General features: G+C 56.9%; 1 protein-coding gene across 5 annotated transcripts in view; it reads left to right on the top strand.

Moving 5' to 3' along the window:
* The window catches only part of GSE1 (Gse1 coiled-coil protein), a 420,112-nt gene that overhangs the window by 42,074 nt on the left and 360,919 nt on the right, over positions 1-17,119 (top strand). The window lies entirely within an intron of this gene.

The raw sequence follows: 17,119 nt of genomic DNA on the forward strand, positions 1-17,119 counted from the left end.
TAATGATTTTAGCTCCCGCTGGAGCAGCCCGGGGAGCTGAAAACGTGGCCCAATTAAAAAATGCATCCCAGCTTGCTGCGCGGACTGGGCGTGTGGAGGTGGTTCCCGTCGAAAATGCTCCCTGGGAGATGGGGAAGCTTTCGTTTATTTATTTTCTGTCTCATTGGTCCCCCTCCTGCGCTGGCCCTCCCCACGCAGAGGTCTGGATCCACCATAGGGCTTCATTCATACCGTGATTTTTCTTCTCCTGTTTCTAGTTTAATTTTTGTGTAAGAAAGAGGAAAACAAAAATTTAAAAATGATACACTGTGTATCCCCAAAGCATGTTTGTGAAACGTCTCAGAATTTCATATTCTAGGTGGTTTTACCAGATTGATGTTTTTGTTCGTTTTCTGATGAGTTGTACGAAGGAGAAGTTGGTTTACTGGGCAGGCAGGCATCAAAGCGATCACACCCATGTGTCTATCTCAGGAAAACACAGAAAAATGCCTTTAGACCTACCAGTGTTATAGATTATAAAATCTTCAAACTGCTCAACTTGATGACGGCCAAATGGGGCCGGCACCATTTTTTTGTTGTTGTTTTTTACACTTCCTTATTGTGTAAAAAATAAACACCATGTAAAATTTACCACTGTAACCGTTTTAAAGGGTCCAGTCTAGTGGCATTTAGTATGTTCACACTGTTGTGTAAACATCACCACCATCTAGTTCCAGAACTTTCTCATCACCCTGAGCAGAAACTCCATACCCATTTCCAGTACCATTTTCAAGATGTTCTGAGGCAGAGACACTGCCCAGGCCCCACGGGGCACATTCAGAGGGTTCCTGTGTAGGGACACAGTGGAGAGAACAAAGGAGCAGAAAGCCGTGGCAGAAAATTGTGCGCTCATGACAGCGGTGAATATGGAGAGAGAGAGAGAGAGTGAGGAGTGGTGAAGTGAGGGAAGAGGGGGTTTGGGGGACAGAGGAGAGGTTCCCGGAGCCAAACTCTTAAAAAAAAAAAAGCCCTCGGTCTGGTTGGCAGCCGAGGAACATTGTTATATTTGGGTTGAGCTGGAGGCTCTACAGATTAGCATGGTCTGGTCCGGGTCCAGTTTAGCTTAGTTCATTTCTATTCCCACTCTCTGGTTTCCTGGATGCCCAGCCCTTGGTGGGATACAGAAGCTCCATCATTCATTCCATGAAGGTCTGTTGAGTACCCACTATGTGTGGGGCACTGTTCTGCGTAAGGAAGACAGCTCTGAACAAGACAGACCTGCCTCTGCTCCCCCATCCCTCCCCCATCAAGTTTACCTTCTGCTGCCGGAGCTGACTGAGAAGAAGAAGGAAGGGAACAAATATGCAACCAGCTTATCATCGTGGAGATGGTGAGGGCTGGAGGGAGTCGGGAAGCAGGGTCCGTGTGGGGATTGACTAACGGATGCTGTGGTTGGGAGGTACAAGGGGCAGGCCAGGTGAGGAGTGGTGCTGGCAGAGGGAACAGAAAAACGGTCCGTGCAGAGGCCCCGATGGGAAATGAGCTTGAGGTTTTGTAGGTAAAGCAGGAAGCTGGCATGGCTGGAGTGGATGAATAGGGAGGAAGGAGAGCCCGAGGGGAGGTCCGAGAGGCCAGTGGGGCTGGAGGATACGGAGCCTTGAGAGTTTCAAGTGGGAAGGGGATCCATTGGGGCAGTTCCCCAGGAAAATGTGACCTGATTCATGTAACGCCCCCCTCTCTGGCTGCTGAGTGGGGAGCAGGCTGGAGGGGGCAGGCACGGACATGGCATCAGAGAATACACTGAGTTCCGTCAAGGTCCACTTCTTCCCCTTTCAGTTGCCCTTTGATCATTCTGACTGCTTCATGGAGAGTCTCAGTCTGTCTTTAATGCCTCCCGAACACTTGCTGTATAAGTTATCTACTGCTGTGTAACAAAATACACCAAAACGTTGCAGCTTGGGACAACAATTATTTGTTTTCTCACCGTTTCTGTGGGGAGTGGCTCGGGGGGTGTTTCTGGCTCCAGGTCTCTGATGAGGCTGTAATCAGGATGTTGCCAGGCCTGTGGTCTTTCCTGAAGGTTTGACCGACGTCTCGCGTGGCTGTTGGCTGGAGGCGTCAGTTCCTTACCATGTGCGTCTCTCCCTAGAGCAGCTGGCTTCACCCAGAGCCGGTGACCCACGAGAGAACCAGGAAGGAACTTCTGTGCCTCAGATGACCTGGCCTCAGAAGCCACACGCTGTCACTTCTGCCATGTTCTATTCCTTGGAAATGAATCACTAAGTCTGGCCCAAACTCAAGGGCTCCTCTACCTCTTCAAGGGAGGCATGTCAAAGCATCTGTGGACATATTTTTAAACCACTACACTTGCTGATCTCCATTTTTAATAGGGAGAGAATAGGCCTTGGGTCCCGAGCCTTCACTGGGAGTAGTATTTGGCTAAAACTGAATAGCATTGCTTCGTTTTCACAGTATATATTTTTAGGGTTACTTTCTATTTATGTTGTTTAATACTGATTTTCCTTTTAGGGTACTCATGTACATTTTAAATTTATTTAAGCTTAAACAGTGAGTTGACTTAAGGAAGATTATGAAGTAAGAAAAACTAAGTAGAATTAAGAGTGGGAGGTGGAACATGACGGCCATGGGTGGGGCCTGCTGGCAGCAGAGTGGCTGAGAGTGCAGGCTCTGGGTTCGAATCCTGCCTCAGCTACCTAGAGCTGTGTGACCATGGGTAATAATCTAACTTCTTTGGGCCTCAGTTTCCCCCTTGATAAAGTGAGGGAGCAGCCTGCTGCCTGGGCTGTTGTGGAGCCCAGGTAGAGTCTCCACAGAAGGGCTTGGCATGGGGCCGGGTAGGCAGTAAGGGCCCAATGAGTGTCCCCTGCTAGGAGATGACACATGCTTTCAGCCTCACCACACGGTCTGCAGGGCTCTCGTGACGCCCCCGCTGTGTGTGTGTGTAGCTGGAGGACCAAGGAGATACCACCCCTCCCCTCTGCTCACTCAGAGCAGTGGTAGCACTTGTTGGTGAGGGTGGGGAAGACTCTGGGGGGGGGGGGTTCTTCATCTGGTCAGAAAACTGAGGTTACCCATGAAGTGACCTCATAAGTAACCTAAGCAGTGGTCATCCTCCCCATCCAGTTGCCTGCCTGCCCGCCCGCCCATCCACCCATCCACCCATCCACCCATCCACCCATCCACTCATCCACTCATCCACCCATCCACCCATCCATCCATCCATCCATCCTTCCTTCCACCCATCCATCCTCCATCCATGCGTCTTTTCTGTTCTTCCATCCAGTCGCGTGCATGTATGCATCCAATCTTCCTTCCTTCCATCCATCCATCCATCCATCCATCCAACCATCCAACCATCCATCCATCCATCCATCTAACCATTCACCCACCCATCCATCCATTTTTCTTTCCATTATCAACACATGCATCCATCACCCATCTTTCCATCCACCCATCTGCCTTTCCTTCCTTCTTCCGTCCATTCATATCTCTGTTTTACTTGATTCCTTCATTCTCTTTGTCCATCTATCCATTCATCTTTTTTTCCCTCTGGGCATCCATCCACCTGTCCATCCATCTATCCATCCATCCTTCCATCCATCCATCCATCCATTTTTCCTTCCTTTCATCCATCCATCTGTCCAATTCATCTGTCCATCGGTCTGTCCATCCATCCAACAGGCACTGGATTTTTTTTCAAATAAACTTATTTATTTTTGGCTGCATTGGGTCTTCGTTGCTACATGCGGGCTTTCTCTAGTTGTGGTGAGCGGGGGCTACTCTTCGTTGTGGTGCACAGCCTTCTCATTACGGTGGCTTCTCTTGTTGCGGAGCACGGGCTCTAGGTGCGCGGGCTTCAGTAGTTGTGGCACGCGGGCTCAGTCATTGTGGCTCGCAGGCTCTAGAGCACAGGCTCAGTAGTTGTGGCGCATGGGCTTAGTTGCTCCGCGGCATGTGGGATCTTCCCGGACCAGGGCTCGAACCCGTGTCCCCTGCATTGGCAGGTGGATTCTTAACCACTGCACCACCAGGGAAATCCAGGCATGGGAGTTTGCAGTGAGGATGTAGCAATGAACAAAACAGCCCCTGCCATCAGAGAGTTCCTATCCAGTCAGGAGGCCTGTACGTTGTGAAGGACCTGAGAGGAGATGGTGGGTTATCCTGTAACGGTGTAGTGAGCACCTGCTGTATGCAGCATTGTGATCAGTGAAGGCGAAGACATGAGGACCTCACAGTGGGTGTGTTTGTTGGACAGAGGGTGTCAGAAGGGGGTGTGATCAGTCCTGCCTTGCAAGGGAGGGAATACCTGAAGGGCTCTTGAGGGATGTGCAGGAGTTGGCCGGGTAGGGGAGGGAGAAAGGGTGATTCAGGTGGCGGAAGCTGCACAGGCAAGTCTGGGGACATTTACACCGTTGAGGGGTGCCTGTGGGAGTCATGGAGGAGGACTTGGAGATTGTGGCCAGAGTGAGCGGTGGTTGGGCCACTTGAGGGAAACCTTGGTAGTTGGGGCGGAAAAGCATAGGCAGAGAACATGGGAGGGGGGTCATTTCAGGCCAGCTGGGACTCCAGACGTATGCTAGCTCTGCGATGAGCCCCCGGAGAAGGGGACTCATTCATTCACTCACTCACTCACTCACTCACTCATTCACCCAGCATTTCCTGCACGCTGGCCGTGTCCTGGCGCAGGGGATACAGCAGGAAACAAGACAGGCAGGGTCCTGCCCTCACAGGCTCACAGTCTAATCGGAGGCCTCAGACATTAAACCTAAATCAGTGCCACGAGAATTCCCTGCTGGGTAGTGAGAAGTGCGTAGTGGAGAAAATACTGCGGAGAGGGGGATGGGGGGGATGGCCTCTCCCAGGAGGGGCCACTTAAGCAGAGGGGCAGTGGGGAGAGAGTAGCTTCCAGGCAGAGGGAACAGCACGCACAAAGGCCCTGTGGTGGGTGCGAGCCTGGCCTGCTGGAGGAGGTGGTGCCTTGTCCAGGCTTTCAAGCACCCCTGTCACTTGGCTTGTGGTGAGGAGTGAATAGATTACAGGGGTGACGTCAAGAAGTCAGAGACGGAGAGGGCTTTACCAGGATTTGGGTTTTTTTTCCTGTGGGTGCTGGGGAGCCACTGAAGGTTGTTGAGCGGGGGAGGCTTGTAAGCATTGTTCTTGGGCAGCAACGTGCAGGATGGCCGGGAGGGGGAGGCCAAAGCTCTGGGGCCGGAAGCTTCTGGGAATGCTGAGTCAGTGCAGTTAATGCCCAGGCTTTAAGGTCAGCCAAGCCTGGGGCTGAATCCCTCCCCTGCCGTGAACTAGCCGTGTGACCCAGGCAAGGTAACTCATGCTCTCTGACAGCCTCGGGTCCTCACTTACAGAATTTGCGTGACGACTGTGCCTGTCTCTGGGGTCGTCATGCAGATGCCAGGAGGTGTGTGTAAGCGGCCTAGTCCCTGCGTGTGTAGGAGCCGCGCATCGATCCTGGCAGCTCCCCAGGCCCCGTGAGAACTGTATATGAGTCGTGGGTAGACGCAGAAGGCAGGAGGGCAGCTCCGCTGTGTCCGACGAGGAGATGTGCAGAGAGATGTCTCAGTTTACCCCGCTGCAAAGGGGCCTGGGGTCTCCCGCCCTCCCCAGAGAGAGAACACGCCCGAAAGAGTTACGCGGCCCCCAGCCCGGCAGCCTGTGTTGAGCTTTGCAGGGCCTGGGCATCCGACAAGCCGAACAACTGTTTTCGACTCCCTGCAGCATGGCTGCCAAGTGGAATCGCTTCCACGGTCGGCTCCGGCGGGAGGGGCAAAGGGACACCACCTTCTCCACGAAGGGAGGTCACACGGCCGGGGAGTCAGGAGTGCAGCCTGCAGAGTGGGGGTGAGGGGGCATCTCTGGGCCCGGGCTGAGGTCCCCCTAGGCCGGCAGGGCGCCCACCTCGCGGGCTGCCAGGCTGGCTCCGGGTCGGCAGGAGTGGAGGGAGGCGGGCGGCTGCGTCGCGGGGCACCTCTCCCTGCAGGCATCGGCAGGCTGGAGCCCGCCGCTCTGGCCTTGGCAGGGCGAACACAGAGTGAGTCAGCGCGGCCTCCGTGGTGCCAAGGCTGGGAGCAGGCTCGCGGCTCCTGTTCAGCTCCTGCGGTCCTGGGCCTCTGTGCCCGCCTGGCTTCCTCCCCCCAGTCCCGGCCCCCCCGCATCCCCCACATTCTCTGACAGCGATGGCTAATTAGAGCTAATGTTTATCGGGGGCACTTTCTACGTGCCAAGCACTGTGCAAAATGTTTTCGTGTATCCTAAGTCACTTAACACTCACAAATATCATTCATGTTTTATGGAGGAGACGGAGGCACAGAGAGGTTAAGTAACTTGCCAAAGGTCACACAGCCAGCAAGTAGTAGATAGAGCTGGCTCCAGAATCCATGCTTTTAACTTCTTCACGAGACCACCTCCTACAACCAGTAGTGAGAGTGCAGACCTCAGCCCACAGCCCCAGGTGTACAAGAGATGACCTTTTTCTTAAAGTAAATCTGAGTATAATTCTTTTGGCCCTTTCCTTGTGGTTGCATGCTGGCTGCCGCAGCTCCAAGCACTACGTTCCCCCAGGATAGCATCCAAAAGCAGGATGGGAAAGGGTAGGGGGCTCCCTTGCCCTTTTCTCTTTGGGGCACGGGTGTTTCCCAGAAGGTTTTTAGCAAACTTAGGTCCACTTTTCCAGGCTTGGCCACATGCCCGGCTGTAATTGCAGGGGTACTGGGAACATGAGTGTCTGACCTTCTCAGGCTTTATGCGGAGCAGGCTGTGCCATCAAAAAAAGAAGGGGGTAGGAATGGCTGGTGGCGGAGTGGCCCAGTCAGCCTGATCTTCAAGCAGCCCTGCACCGTAGGGGATGCTGTCTCCATTTTACAGATAAGGAAACTGAGGCTTAGTGATAGGGGCCTTGTCTGGCCTCCTTTGATCCCATGCTGGCCTTGAGCAGCTGGGCTGGATGGCTTTCCTCCTTGTTCGTGTTTTAGAGCTGCAACTCCAACTGGGGGTCAGCCTCTGGCAGGCCGGAACAGGGCTTATTTGTCTTTTGGGCATCCTCGTCTGCCTCAGGAATGAGCATCTAGAAGGTTCTAAATCACCTTGTACTGTATTGGAAGGGTTTGTGTTACCCACGCCCCTTTCTGTTTGCAAATGCCACAAACCCAATACCAAAAGGGCGTTTGTTGCCCCACGTAAGTGGTGAGGGTGAAGCTGGCCCCGGGCACTCTTGGACCCAGGCTCATCCACCTGTCTCCATCCTCAGCTCCGCCTTCTCCTGTGTGGAATTCATTCTTGGGCAGCTTCTCCTCACATGTCAGAGACAGCTAAGAACACTTCTAGCCTGGTATCTAGTGACTCCAAAGAGGGATGGGGAGGGCAGTTCCTAGCAAGTGTCCCAGGGAAGATTCTGATTGGCTCGCCCCTGTAAAGGGAAAAGGAGTGTGTTGGTGGACAGGCCCACTAGGCTGGGGAGGGACGGATGCTGGTTAGATAAAATGAAAAAAGTTGCTTACTCCAGATGAGGGAGTGGAAGGACAGAATGATGGAAAGATGAAGGATGGATGGATGATGGATGGATGGATGGATAGATGGACAGATGAATGAGTGGATCGATGGAGGGAGGGAAGCATGGGATGATGGGGATAGATGGACGGATGGATGTTTGGGTGGATGGTTAGATGGATGGAAAGATGGACAGATGAATGGATGCATGGTTGAGTGTGCTGATGGTTAGACAGATGGGTGCTTAGATGGATGGATAGATGGACCAATAGCTGGATGCATGGTTGGAATGGGGGGGGGGTGGCTGGCTGGCTGTAGCCCCTCCTCCTCCCGTCCCTAGGGGCTCCCTGGGCAGAGCTGCCGGTGTTAACGGTATGATGGCTCCACTGGATCTTCCTCTCAGGCAGCTAACTGCTTAGGCCCCAAAGCCCATTGAAACCTTCAGAGTTTCACTTCTATATCAAGGTCATTTCTGCTCCTTCCGCCTATGAGTGTCTTTAATAACACTTTCGCTTCCCTCAGCACAAAACGATGCCTGGTCATCTTAGAAAACTTGGAAGATTTAGAAAAACTTGCAGAAGCAAGTGGAGAGTCATCATGGTACTGGCCTCTGGGACCCCCCCGGTGCTGCCAGCTGGTGGGTGTCACTCTGTGGCTCTTCTCTGACAGCTGCAAGTGCCAGTGCCTGGCGGCCCCTGTGCCCTTGGTTTAGGGAGTGCCAGGCTGCTGGGGCCTGGGCCCAGCCAGACTTGCTTCCACCCAGTTGGGGAGATGCTTGCTTCCTCCCTCTGGGGAGATGAACAGTGGTGACCTTTTTGGCAGGCAGATGAGAACCAAGTTGTTGGCTTTTGGTACATCTCTTCAGAGGTACGTTTGTTGCCACAAGGCCACATGGAGCCAAGCATTTTTATGACTTCTTTCTTGGGAGCTGCCTTCTAAACCCGAAAGAACACATGAATCCCAAAGAAGCCACAAGGCGCTTCCCGGGGGGCACACTCTGAATGGGAATGTTCTGCCCATTTTAGCACCAATCTGTTCCCCCCAGGCGGGAGCTCAGACTACCCTGTCAGATACCCTCAGAGGGGCGGGCGGATGGGGGCTCAGGGTGTCGATGAGCTCTGAGTGTCTGGAGCAAAGAGGGACAGGACTGCTTCCCGGTGCCTCGTCCTGCTTAGAGGATTTGGGCTTGGGAGCAGAACAGACAGACCCTCAGGCCGGGTCTGCTGCCACGCGGGCCCTAACGAGGTCCGGCTGAGTTCCTGTGCGAGGTGTCAGGCAGAGAGAAGGCAGCCCCCTCCCCGCACCCTCACTTAGTGCTCCTTCTTAGGCTCTAGGAATGGTGGGGGGGGGATCCTGTCGAAACAGCAGCCCCCTGCCCTCAGATACAACACGGTACCTGTCCTTCTGCCCAGAGTACCAGCTTCTTTTCATTGAATGCTCAAGTGTCACCTCCTCCAGGAGGCCTCCCTGACTACTCCAGCTGAAGAAAGCTTCTCTCCACCCTGGTTGCATCTTCAGGATCTCAACCCTGTGTTTGTGTCCTTCCTGATCTGAATGAATGAATGGCTCCAGGTTCCAGCGTGTGACGCACACGAGCAGGACACCCATGGCTGGGCTTCTGGGTGTGCGGCCATGGGTCATAGGGGGCGGTGGGCAGGGGACCTGCGCTCAGGGGCCTCTTGGGGGCTGCTGGCTGTGGCCGGGCACCCCGCCCCCGCCCCTGGCCTTGTGCTCCTCAGTGAAATGCATGGGGAAGTTGGGTACCAGCCTTCTCGCTCCAAGAATCCGGGTAGTTACCTCCCTCTCTGCTTGCAAAGACGAGGCGTCTGCCAAACCACATTTATCAGCCAATCATTAATTCATTCCCTCATTTTTTATTAATCACTCTGCCGACCAGCCAGAGCTTCGGATGGGGATGAAAAGCGCTGGGGAGGTACCGGGTTGATAGAACTGCCGCCCCAAGCAAAGGAACGGGGAGCCGGAACCCGGCTGGGGCCCTCCAGGGGGGGCTGCAGGGGTCTGCTCCTCCTTTTGGGGTGTTTAGAACAGCTCCAGGGGCCGCGTTTGTCTCCTTTCATCGGGTGGGAATTGCTCTGACAGACTCGTGCGCGCACATGTCTGTGTGTTTGCATGTTTGTGTTCCCATGTGCGTGCATGTGGCATGAGTGTGCAGTGTGTTGTGTGGGTGTGTGGTGTGTGCCCATGCAGAGCCTGTGTGCATAGTGTGTGTTCTTACATGAGTGGCGTGTGCACATGGGGGGGGTGTGTGTTCCTGCATGCGTGGTACGTGTGTTGGCACAAGTGGTGCATGTGTGCGTGCTGTGCATGGGTGGAGGCACTGGGAACAGACAGACTGACAGGGAGTTTCTCCGGATGATTAATGGCCTTTGGAAGGAGGCGCCGCGTCCATCAGACGCTCCTGGCCCGTTCTGTGCTTGGCAGCCCGCCTGCCTCCGGGCTGAACCAGCCCAGGTGAGGCTGTGTTCCCAGCCCAGTGGCCCAGGGCCGGCAGGCCAGTCCCGGAGTGGACAGAGAGCCCCCTTCAGAGCAGCTTTCGGCTTGGCCTGCCCCAGGTGCCCTTTCTGCCTTGCCCCTCATACATGGCATGGACCACCTGGGCGGCAGCACAGACTGCAGCGCCTCAAATCCCCCACCACACTTGTAATAAATGCAGAGTCCAGGGCAGCCCCACCGGTAGGACCAGACCAAGGCCCCAGAATCTGCATTTTTAAAAAGTATTGCAGGGGTCTGATTCCAGAGGGCTTCAGACTACACTTTGAAGAACCCACCTAGTGCTACAAGAGAAGCAAAGGCTGGGAAGGTGCCCACCCCTGCCCCATCCTATATTTGCCCCTAGGGCAGCCATTCTCTCTGCCTCTCACTTGCTGTGTGACCCTAGGCAAGTCACTTTACCTCTCTGGGCCACTTCCTCATTTTTAATAATAATCCTATCTCTTAGTAGCTTTGGGATCTTTCTGGGCCTCAGCTTCTTTGTCTGTGCAGTGGGGTTAATACTAGCACCAGCCTCCTCGGGTTCTCAGGTCCTTGGGAGGAGTGAATGAGTCATGCCTGAGGAGTCCCGTGGGCACCTAAATGACTGTCACTGCTGTTCCATGCCCTGGACATGGGATGTGTGGTTAGATGGGGCCATGTGGTGCACAGTGGGTGGTCAGGGAGGTGAGTATCATTCTAGATCCTAATAATAGTATCTGAGTTTACCAAGCCTCCTACAACCTGTGACCTCATCATTCCCAGTTTACAGACAAGAAAACCAAGGCTCAGAGAAGTCACATGACTCACCTAAGGTGGCTGGGCCCAGGAGGGCTTGATCCCAAAGCCAGTGATCTTAGTCTGTCTGCCCTTGGCCTTCAGGTGGGACGTAGGTGAGGTTGAGGCTGCCAGGCCCCTGCTCCCCTCCTCCTCCTCCCCCCACAGCCCCCAGCAACCCTGGGAACGCCAGGCAGCGGACACAGCGGGGATGGGAGGGGCCGGAGGAGTTGGGAGGCGCTGGAGCCACAGCCGCCAGCAGATCCAGCCCAGCTGGGGGATTAGACCGCATCTGGCTCGGTTTACACCAGAGAAACAAAGGCGGCTGCCGGCGCCTTTATCTGGTGGGAGGGTTGGGAGGGGGCAGGAGGGGGGCTGCCCTCAGCCCTGTGGGGGACCTGGGTGGAAGGGAGGAGCGGAATCTGGGCCCCGATCCCGAAACTGGCTCCCCTACCCGCCCCTCGACCCGCAGGGAGGTGACCTCACTTCTCTGGATGGAGGACAGGGTGTTCCTGGGGTGGGGCGAGGTGGAGGGGGTAGGCTGGGGGGGGTGAGGCTGGGGGAGGGGGCAGGGAATCCTAGGAACCCCAGGGTCCCCGCAGCTGCCCTTCCCAGGCAACCTGCCCAGCCCGCGGTGGGGATCCCCAACCTGGGGGCACGTGGAATGCGAGTGCTTCCCCCTCAAGCCACGGCCCCAGGCTCAGCACCAGGTCTCCCCTTTCGGTCACAGAAGGGAAACAGCCCGTAAAATAGAAAATCAGAGCCCGCCCGAACCGCCCAGCCCTCCTTCAGCAGCAGGGAAGTGTTGGCTTTGGTGGGAGGGGGGGCTGGGGGTTTCTGCTCCACCCACCCCCCTGCCCCCCAGGGGGTTCTGCCTCCCAGAGGGGTGGCTTCTTACCTCTCCCCGCACCCGACCGCTAGGGGGTGGGGAGGTGTTCTGGCCCCTCCCCATCAACGGGGGGGGGGCGGGGGCCGGGGGGTGGGCTCCCCCCCTCCACCGCAGCAGGGCTGGGGTTGGCTCTGGCCCCTCCACGGGGAGGTGGCGCACCTCCCGCCCCGGGAAGCGCGGCGGCGCGGGTGCCAGGCTGGCGGAGGCGGCGGGTGAGTGCGCGGCTCGCCGGAGCCAGGAGCTGACCTTATTAGCCGGGGGCAGCTGTTCGCGATGCACATCTGGCAGCGGGCTGGGGCTGTACCCCCGCCCCCCGCCTGGCCTGGCGTTACCTTCCAGGAATGCTGGCAGCGCCTCGCGCATCTGCAGCGTGTTTCTGGGGGCAGCCGGCGTCCCCTCCGGCGCCTGGCCCGGGGCTGGGGGTGGGCGCCGCCCTGCCCGGACTTCCTGGCTCCTCCCTCCTCCGGCTGCCGGTGTGGCTCCTGGGCAGGCCCCCCGCTGGGCCGCGGGAGGGAAGGGGCAGCGGGATGTGGCTTTCTCCCCTGGGGCGGGAGACCTGGGGACCAGCTGCTTGGCCCCCATTGCAGTGAGGGGGAAACTGAGGCCAGCGCCGCGCGCCTCCCGTGTGGTGCCGCCGTTGTAGGGCAGATGGTGATTTCGGCGTTAACCTCCCATCATACAGTCTGAGTCTGATAGAGCCCGCGGGCGGTTCATTATCACACCCCCTGTGGCATGGTCCTGGCTGGGTCTTCACCTCTGGCTGGCTGGGCTAGAAGCTCCAGGGCCTAGGGCCCGGCCGGGGCACAGTAACGAATGAACGGGAAAGTGAGCGCCCCAAGGCCAAGGCTGAGAACAGTCCAAGCTTCATAACGCACCCAGGAGCCCAGCCTGGCTCCCAGCCCAGCCTCATCACTTCCGAGCTGTGTGACCTGGGCATGTGACTTAACTTCTCTGTGCCTCACCCTTGGCTGTAACATGGGCTGCTCGGAGTTCCTAGTTCAAGGAGTGTGACGCTGTGGGTGACACAGATAGCTCAGGGCCTGAGAACAGGGAGGGACGGGATGGAACCGAGGGCTTCCCTGAGAGGAAGAGGAGGGCTGTGAAAACACACAGTCAGATGTAGAAAAGAGAGAAGGGTGTGTTTTGGAGAGGGAGCAGCAGTTGTGAGTGCCTGAGTCTGGAGTAGAGGTGGGTGGGTAGGTGGGGGCCAGTGTGAAGGCTAGGAATGTCTGCTCTTGGGTGCCAACACCCAGCATCTCTTGGACTTTGTGGCCAGGCCATGGGGAGCCCTTGAAGGTTCACGAGCAGGAGAGTGGCCTGGTTCCCTGGGCAGCAGTTCCTTCTCCACTTTGGGTGGAGCGCCCCAGGAACTGTGAGGGGACACCCCCTGCTCCACACTGACCTTCCGGCTCCCACCAGGCCCCCCGGGACCTCTGCCCAGCTGCCTCTGCTACCCCTTCCTCAGGCCCCGCACCCTTCTCCTCCTGCAAGGCCTCCTGGGAATCACATACACCCTGAGCGCGTTTGTCACCTCCCCCTCACCCCAGGGGTCTTCAGTTTAAAGCTAGTCTCTTGTGGAGGGGGTGAGGGAGACTTCCCGAAAGGCTAGTGGAGAGGGGCCATGGGCAGGGTGGCTGGCATGGATAGAGGCTTGGAGGAGGGGGTGAGCTTGAGCAGGTACGCAGTCCGGGGGCCTGTCCCAGTCAGGGCAGGGCGGGAGTCCTGAGAGGGGAGTTCAAACTCGCAGTTGGCAGCTTTGGTTGCACGCTTGGGGGTTTGCCTTCTCCTGAAGGTACTGGGGACCTTGGAAGGTGGGTGAGTGAAGCTCCTTGGGGCAGGTTGGGTCTGTTCGCTGCTCCAACCCCAGTGCCTTGAGTGGACCCGGGACATCCTAGGAGCCCCCTAATTACTGCTTGAGGGAATGAAGAAAGGGTGGAGGGGGGGAGCGAAGCCAAGGGCTTGGCCGCAGACGGGGCAGTGGGGAAGAGGGGCCGGTAGGGAGCTGGCGCCCTGGGTCCTGGCTTGGGCCACCCAGCCAGTGGTGCCATCAGACCCAAGATGGGGGAGCATTGGCCATGGGCACAGGAGGACTCCCGGGTGGTGGCATCCTGCCAGGGACACTTTCTCTGCCCAAGTTCCGTGCCAGGCCCAGCCAGAAGAGCCTGTGGGCCCGACCCTGGCCTGGCGCCATAGGGCACCCCGGGGGGCCACCCTCCAGCCCAGCCACCCGCCGGCCTGCCCTGACCTCCCGCAGACACCGCGTCTCTCCCGCCAGCATCTGCTGCCTGCTTCCTCCCTCCCCCAGCGCCTGTTTGTTTTTCTTCCAGAACCATCGCCTCCCACGAAGGCAGTCATCCAAGGGGGGTGGTGTTCTGGAGACATCCCTCTGCCCTCCAAAGCCCATCATGCCTCACAGCCGTGGAGGGGATGGTGTGGGAGGCTCGGGCCCCGGGCAGCAGGCGGCGTCCTCGGCCGCCGGGGTTTCGTCAGCCTTGGCTCCTGGTTCTGCTGGTGGCATCCTGGCCGTGTGTGAGAGCAGCCCTCACCTCCGTGTGTCCTGGAAGGGGGCTCTGGATGGCCCTCTGCTTGTCTTGGCCCTTCTCCCTGCTCCCCCTTGCCCCCCCCTCCCCCCCTCAGGCAGGATTCGGTCAGAGCCCCGGCAGGGGCGGGCTCCAGGCTGGGCTGCCGGACTCTCCCTGGTGGCCCAGAACCCTGGGCCTGTTCAGAGCAGAGGCACGTGCAACATGCGCCTTTTCCTCTCCCCAGACCCTGGCCGCACCCCTTCTTTTCATTTCCTACTTTCATTTAGTCAATTCATCTAGCTGACACCTAGTGAAGACCTACTACGTGCTGGCTGGCGAGACCCGCCCAGCAGAGCCGTAGAAGGGCAGCAAGGAAGGTGTCCTGACCAGAGTGGGCTTGTAACAGACCGCCGTGACTCACATGGAGAAAGGGGGCCAGGTGGCTGAGGTGCCTACACGGGGACAGAACTGTGTTGAGCGAGGTACAGGGTATGAGCAAAGCAGTCAGAAATGCCCCCCGCCACTCCCTGGGCAGTTTGGACCCGGGGTCGGCAGGGGTGGGAAGAAGGGGGTTCTGGAAGAAGCGTAAGAAGGGATGTGGACGCACCCCTAGCTGAGAATTCCTGCTGGCCCTCCCCCTCCCTTGAGCTCTCCCTGGAGCTGGGGCTCGGGCTCCTTCAGGGCCAGACCCCTTGCCCTTGAGCCCCAGCTGCAGCTCTCCGGGGAGGCCATGGCCACCGTGCAGGAGGGGAGCTGGGGCCGGCAAGCGAGGAGGGGCACAGCCAGGGGCTGGGGGCTTCTTCTGGGTAACTCCGACCCCTGTGAACACAGTCGGGGCATCACCCACGGTCTGTGATTTTTTTTTTTTTTTTAAGTTGTTTGGGTGCCTTAAAATTTTTTTTATTGAAGTACAGTGGATTTACAATGTTTTATTAATTTCTGCTATACAGCAAAGTGATTCAGTTATACATATGTATGTATATATATATAAATTTTTTAAATATTTTTTTCCATTATGGTTTATCACAGGATATTGAATATAGTTCCCTGTGCTATACAGTAGGACCTTGTTGTTTATCTAGTCTGTATATAATAGTTTACATCTGCTAACCCAAAGCTCCCAATCCTTCCCTTCCCCCTCCCCCTCCCCCTCCCCCTCCTCCTGGGACCAGATCCTGAAACCTCACCCTGGAATCCTGAAGATCCCAGAGTGAGGGGCCTTTAGGCTGGCAGGGGGTGGAGTCAAGGATCTGTTCCAGTGGATCCCAGGACAGACAAGCAGCCCATCAGGACAGCGGTGAGACCTGTCAGTCTGGAAAGAACACAGAGCCCTCAGGGCTGGAAATGTTGTGTCTCGATCTGCTGGGTACAGGGTACGTCCCTCTGTACCTAAGCACCGGGCAGGATGTTGAACTGTGTGCACTTAACTATTTATAAAAGTCTGTAGCCTGCTGGGAAGACACAGGCTCAAGGGCCTGCCAAAATCAGGGCTGTGGGTCTGTGGCGTCATCGGTGAGCTGGGTGACTTTGTGTGTCACCGAGCCTCAGCTTCACCGTCTGTAAGGTGGAGACCTGGGTGCTGTCTTCCTAGAGCTCTTGGGAAGATGACCTAAGTGAACACAAGTGCAGTGCCCGGCGGCTGTCGCGGTTCTGATTAAACGTGTCGCCCCGGGTGCTTTCCGTGTGCCCCGCGGTGACTGGCCACACTCTCCCTGTGGGGGCCAGGCTGGGCCCTTCTCCACCCCACAGGTGGCAGATGAGATGCTCTGACCCTGCTTTTGACTGTCCAGGCTCACTTTTGAAAAACGCCTTATTAATGACACCTGAGGTCCTGAGACCCTGGAGCCTCGGTCCAGCCCAGGGTGCATGAGGAAGCAGGTGCCCATCTTCCTGGGTGGGGTGGGGGGGCTGTCATAAGCCTTTCTTCCCCCTTTGGGGGCAGACAGACCCGGGCATGAACCTTCTAGCTGTGCGCCACGGGCTCACTGCTTTCCCTCTCTGAGACTCAGTCTTTGCATCAGTAAAATGGGGCTGGTGATTCCCACTCTGAAGGGCTGTGGTGCAGACTCAACGCGGGAGCCCCAGCCGGGCACCTGGCACTTTCAGATGCTCACTGCAGTTGTGTTTCCTCGTGCCGCCTCCCGTCCCTGCACACCTCTCCCCGGGTCAGCTGTGCTGGGGCTCTTTACACCACGGAAATTGGCAGATGCTATAAATCAGAGTTGTTCTTTTTCTGTTTTTGTCTTTTCAGAAAGCTGGTTGTTAAACATTTACCCCACACCACTGGGAAGGGAGTGTCAGTGAGTCTCAGAAAGAACTGTGTCTTCTACCTGGTGTGTCCCCACTAGTGCCTTGACTTGGGAATATGTCACACAGTTAGTGACAGAACAAGGATTCAAGCTGAGGTCTGCAGGAATCCAGAACTCTTTGCTTTAAGTCCTCAGTCCTGCAGAGATGGTCAGGGAGGGCTTCTTGGAGGTGGCGGGGCTCCCAGCCAGGCTTTGAAGGGTTCTCTCGCACAGCTCTATCCCCCACTCTGGCTTTAGGACTAAGGATGGGCCAGCCACCCTTTATGTCATCCTCCTCAAGCGCCCTCTGGCCCAGAAATGGGCAGCCTGCCCATCGTTTCTGGTGGCTGCAGGAGGGAGCCAGCCCCTGGAAGGCCACTGATCCCTCCCAGTTGCTGCCTGCACCCCCAGCTCCAGCCAGGTCCCTGTCTGCTCCCCATCACCCCAGCACAGCCCCTGCCCCAGCCTGCCTGGTCTGCCACCTTTGGGAAGGAGACGTGTGCTCACGGCCCGTGCTGGGGCCTCCAGGAGCAGGAGGTCCGGGCAGTGTCCCTTAGAAAAATCCAGTTGCCAGCACTACCAGGGGATTCCGATATGACTGGTCTGGGGTGAGGCCTGGGTGTGTTTGTAAAGTTCCCCACGGGGATGTAATG

Source organism: Balaenoptera physalus (genome assembly GCF_965194825.1).
Source record: "Balaenoptera physalus genome assembly, chromosome: 19".
NCBI lineage: Eukaryota > Metazoa > Chordata > Mammalia > Artiodactyla > Balaenopteridae > Balaenoptera > Balaenoptera physalus.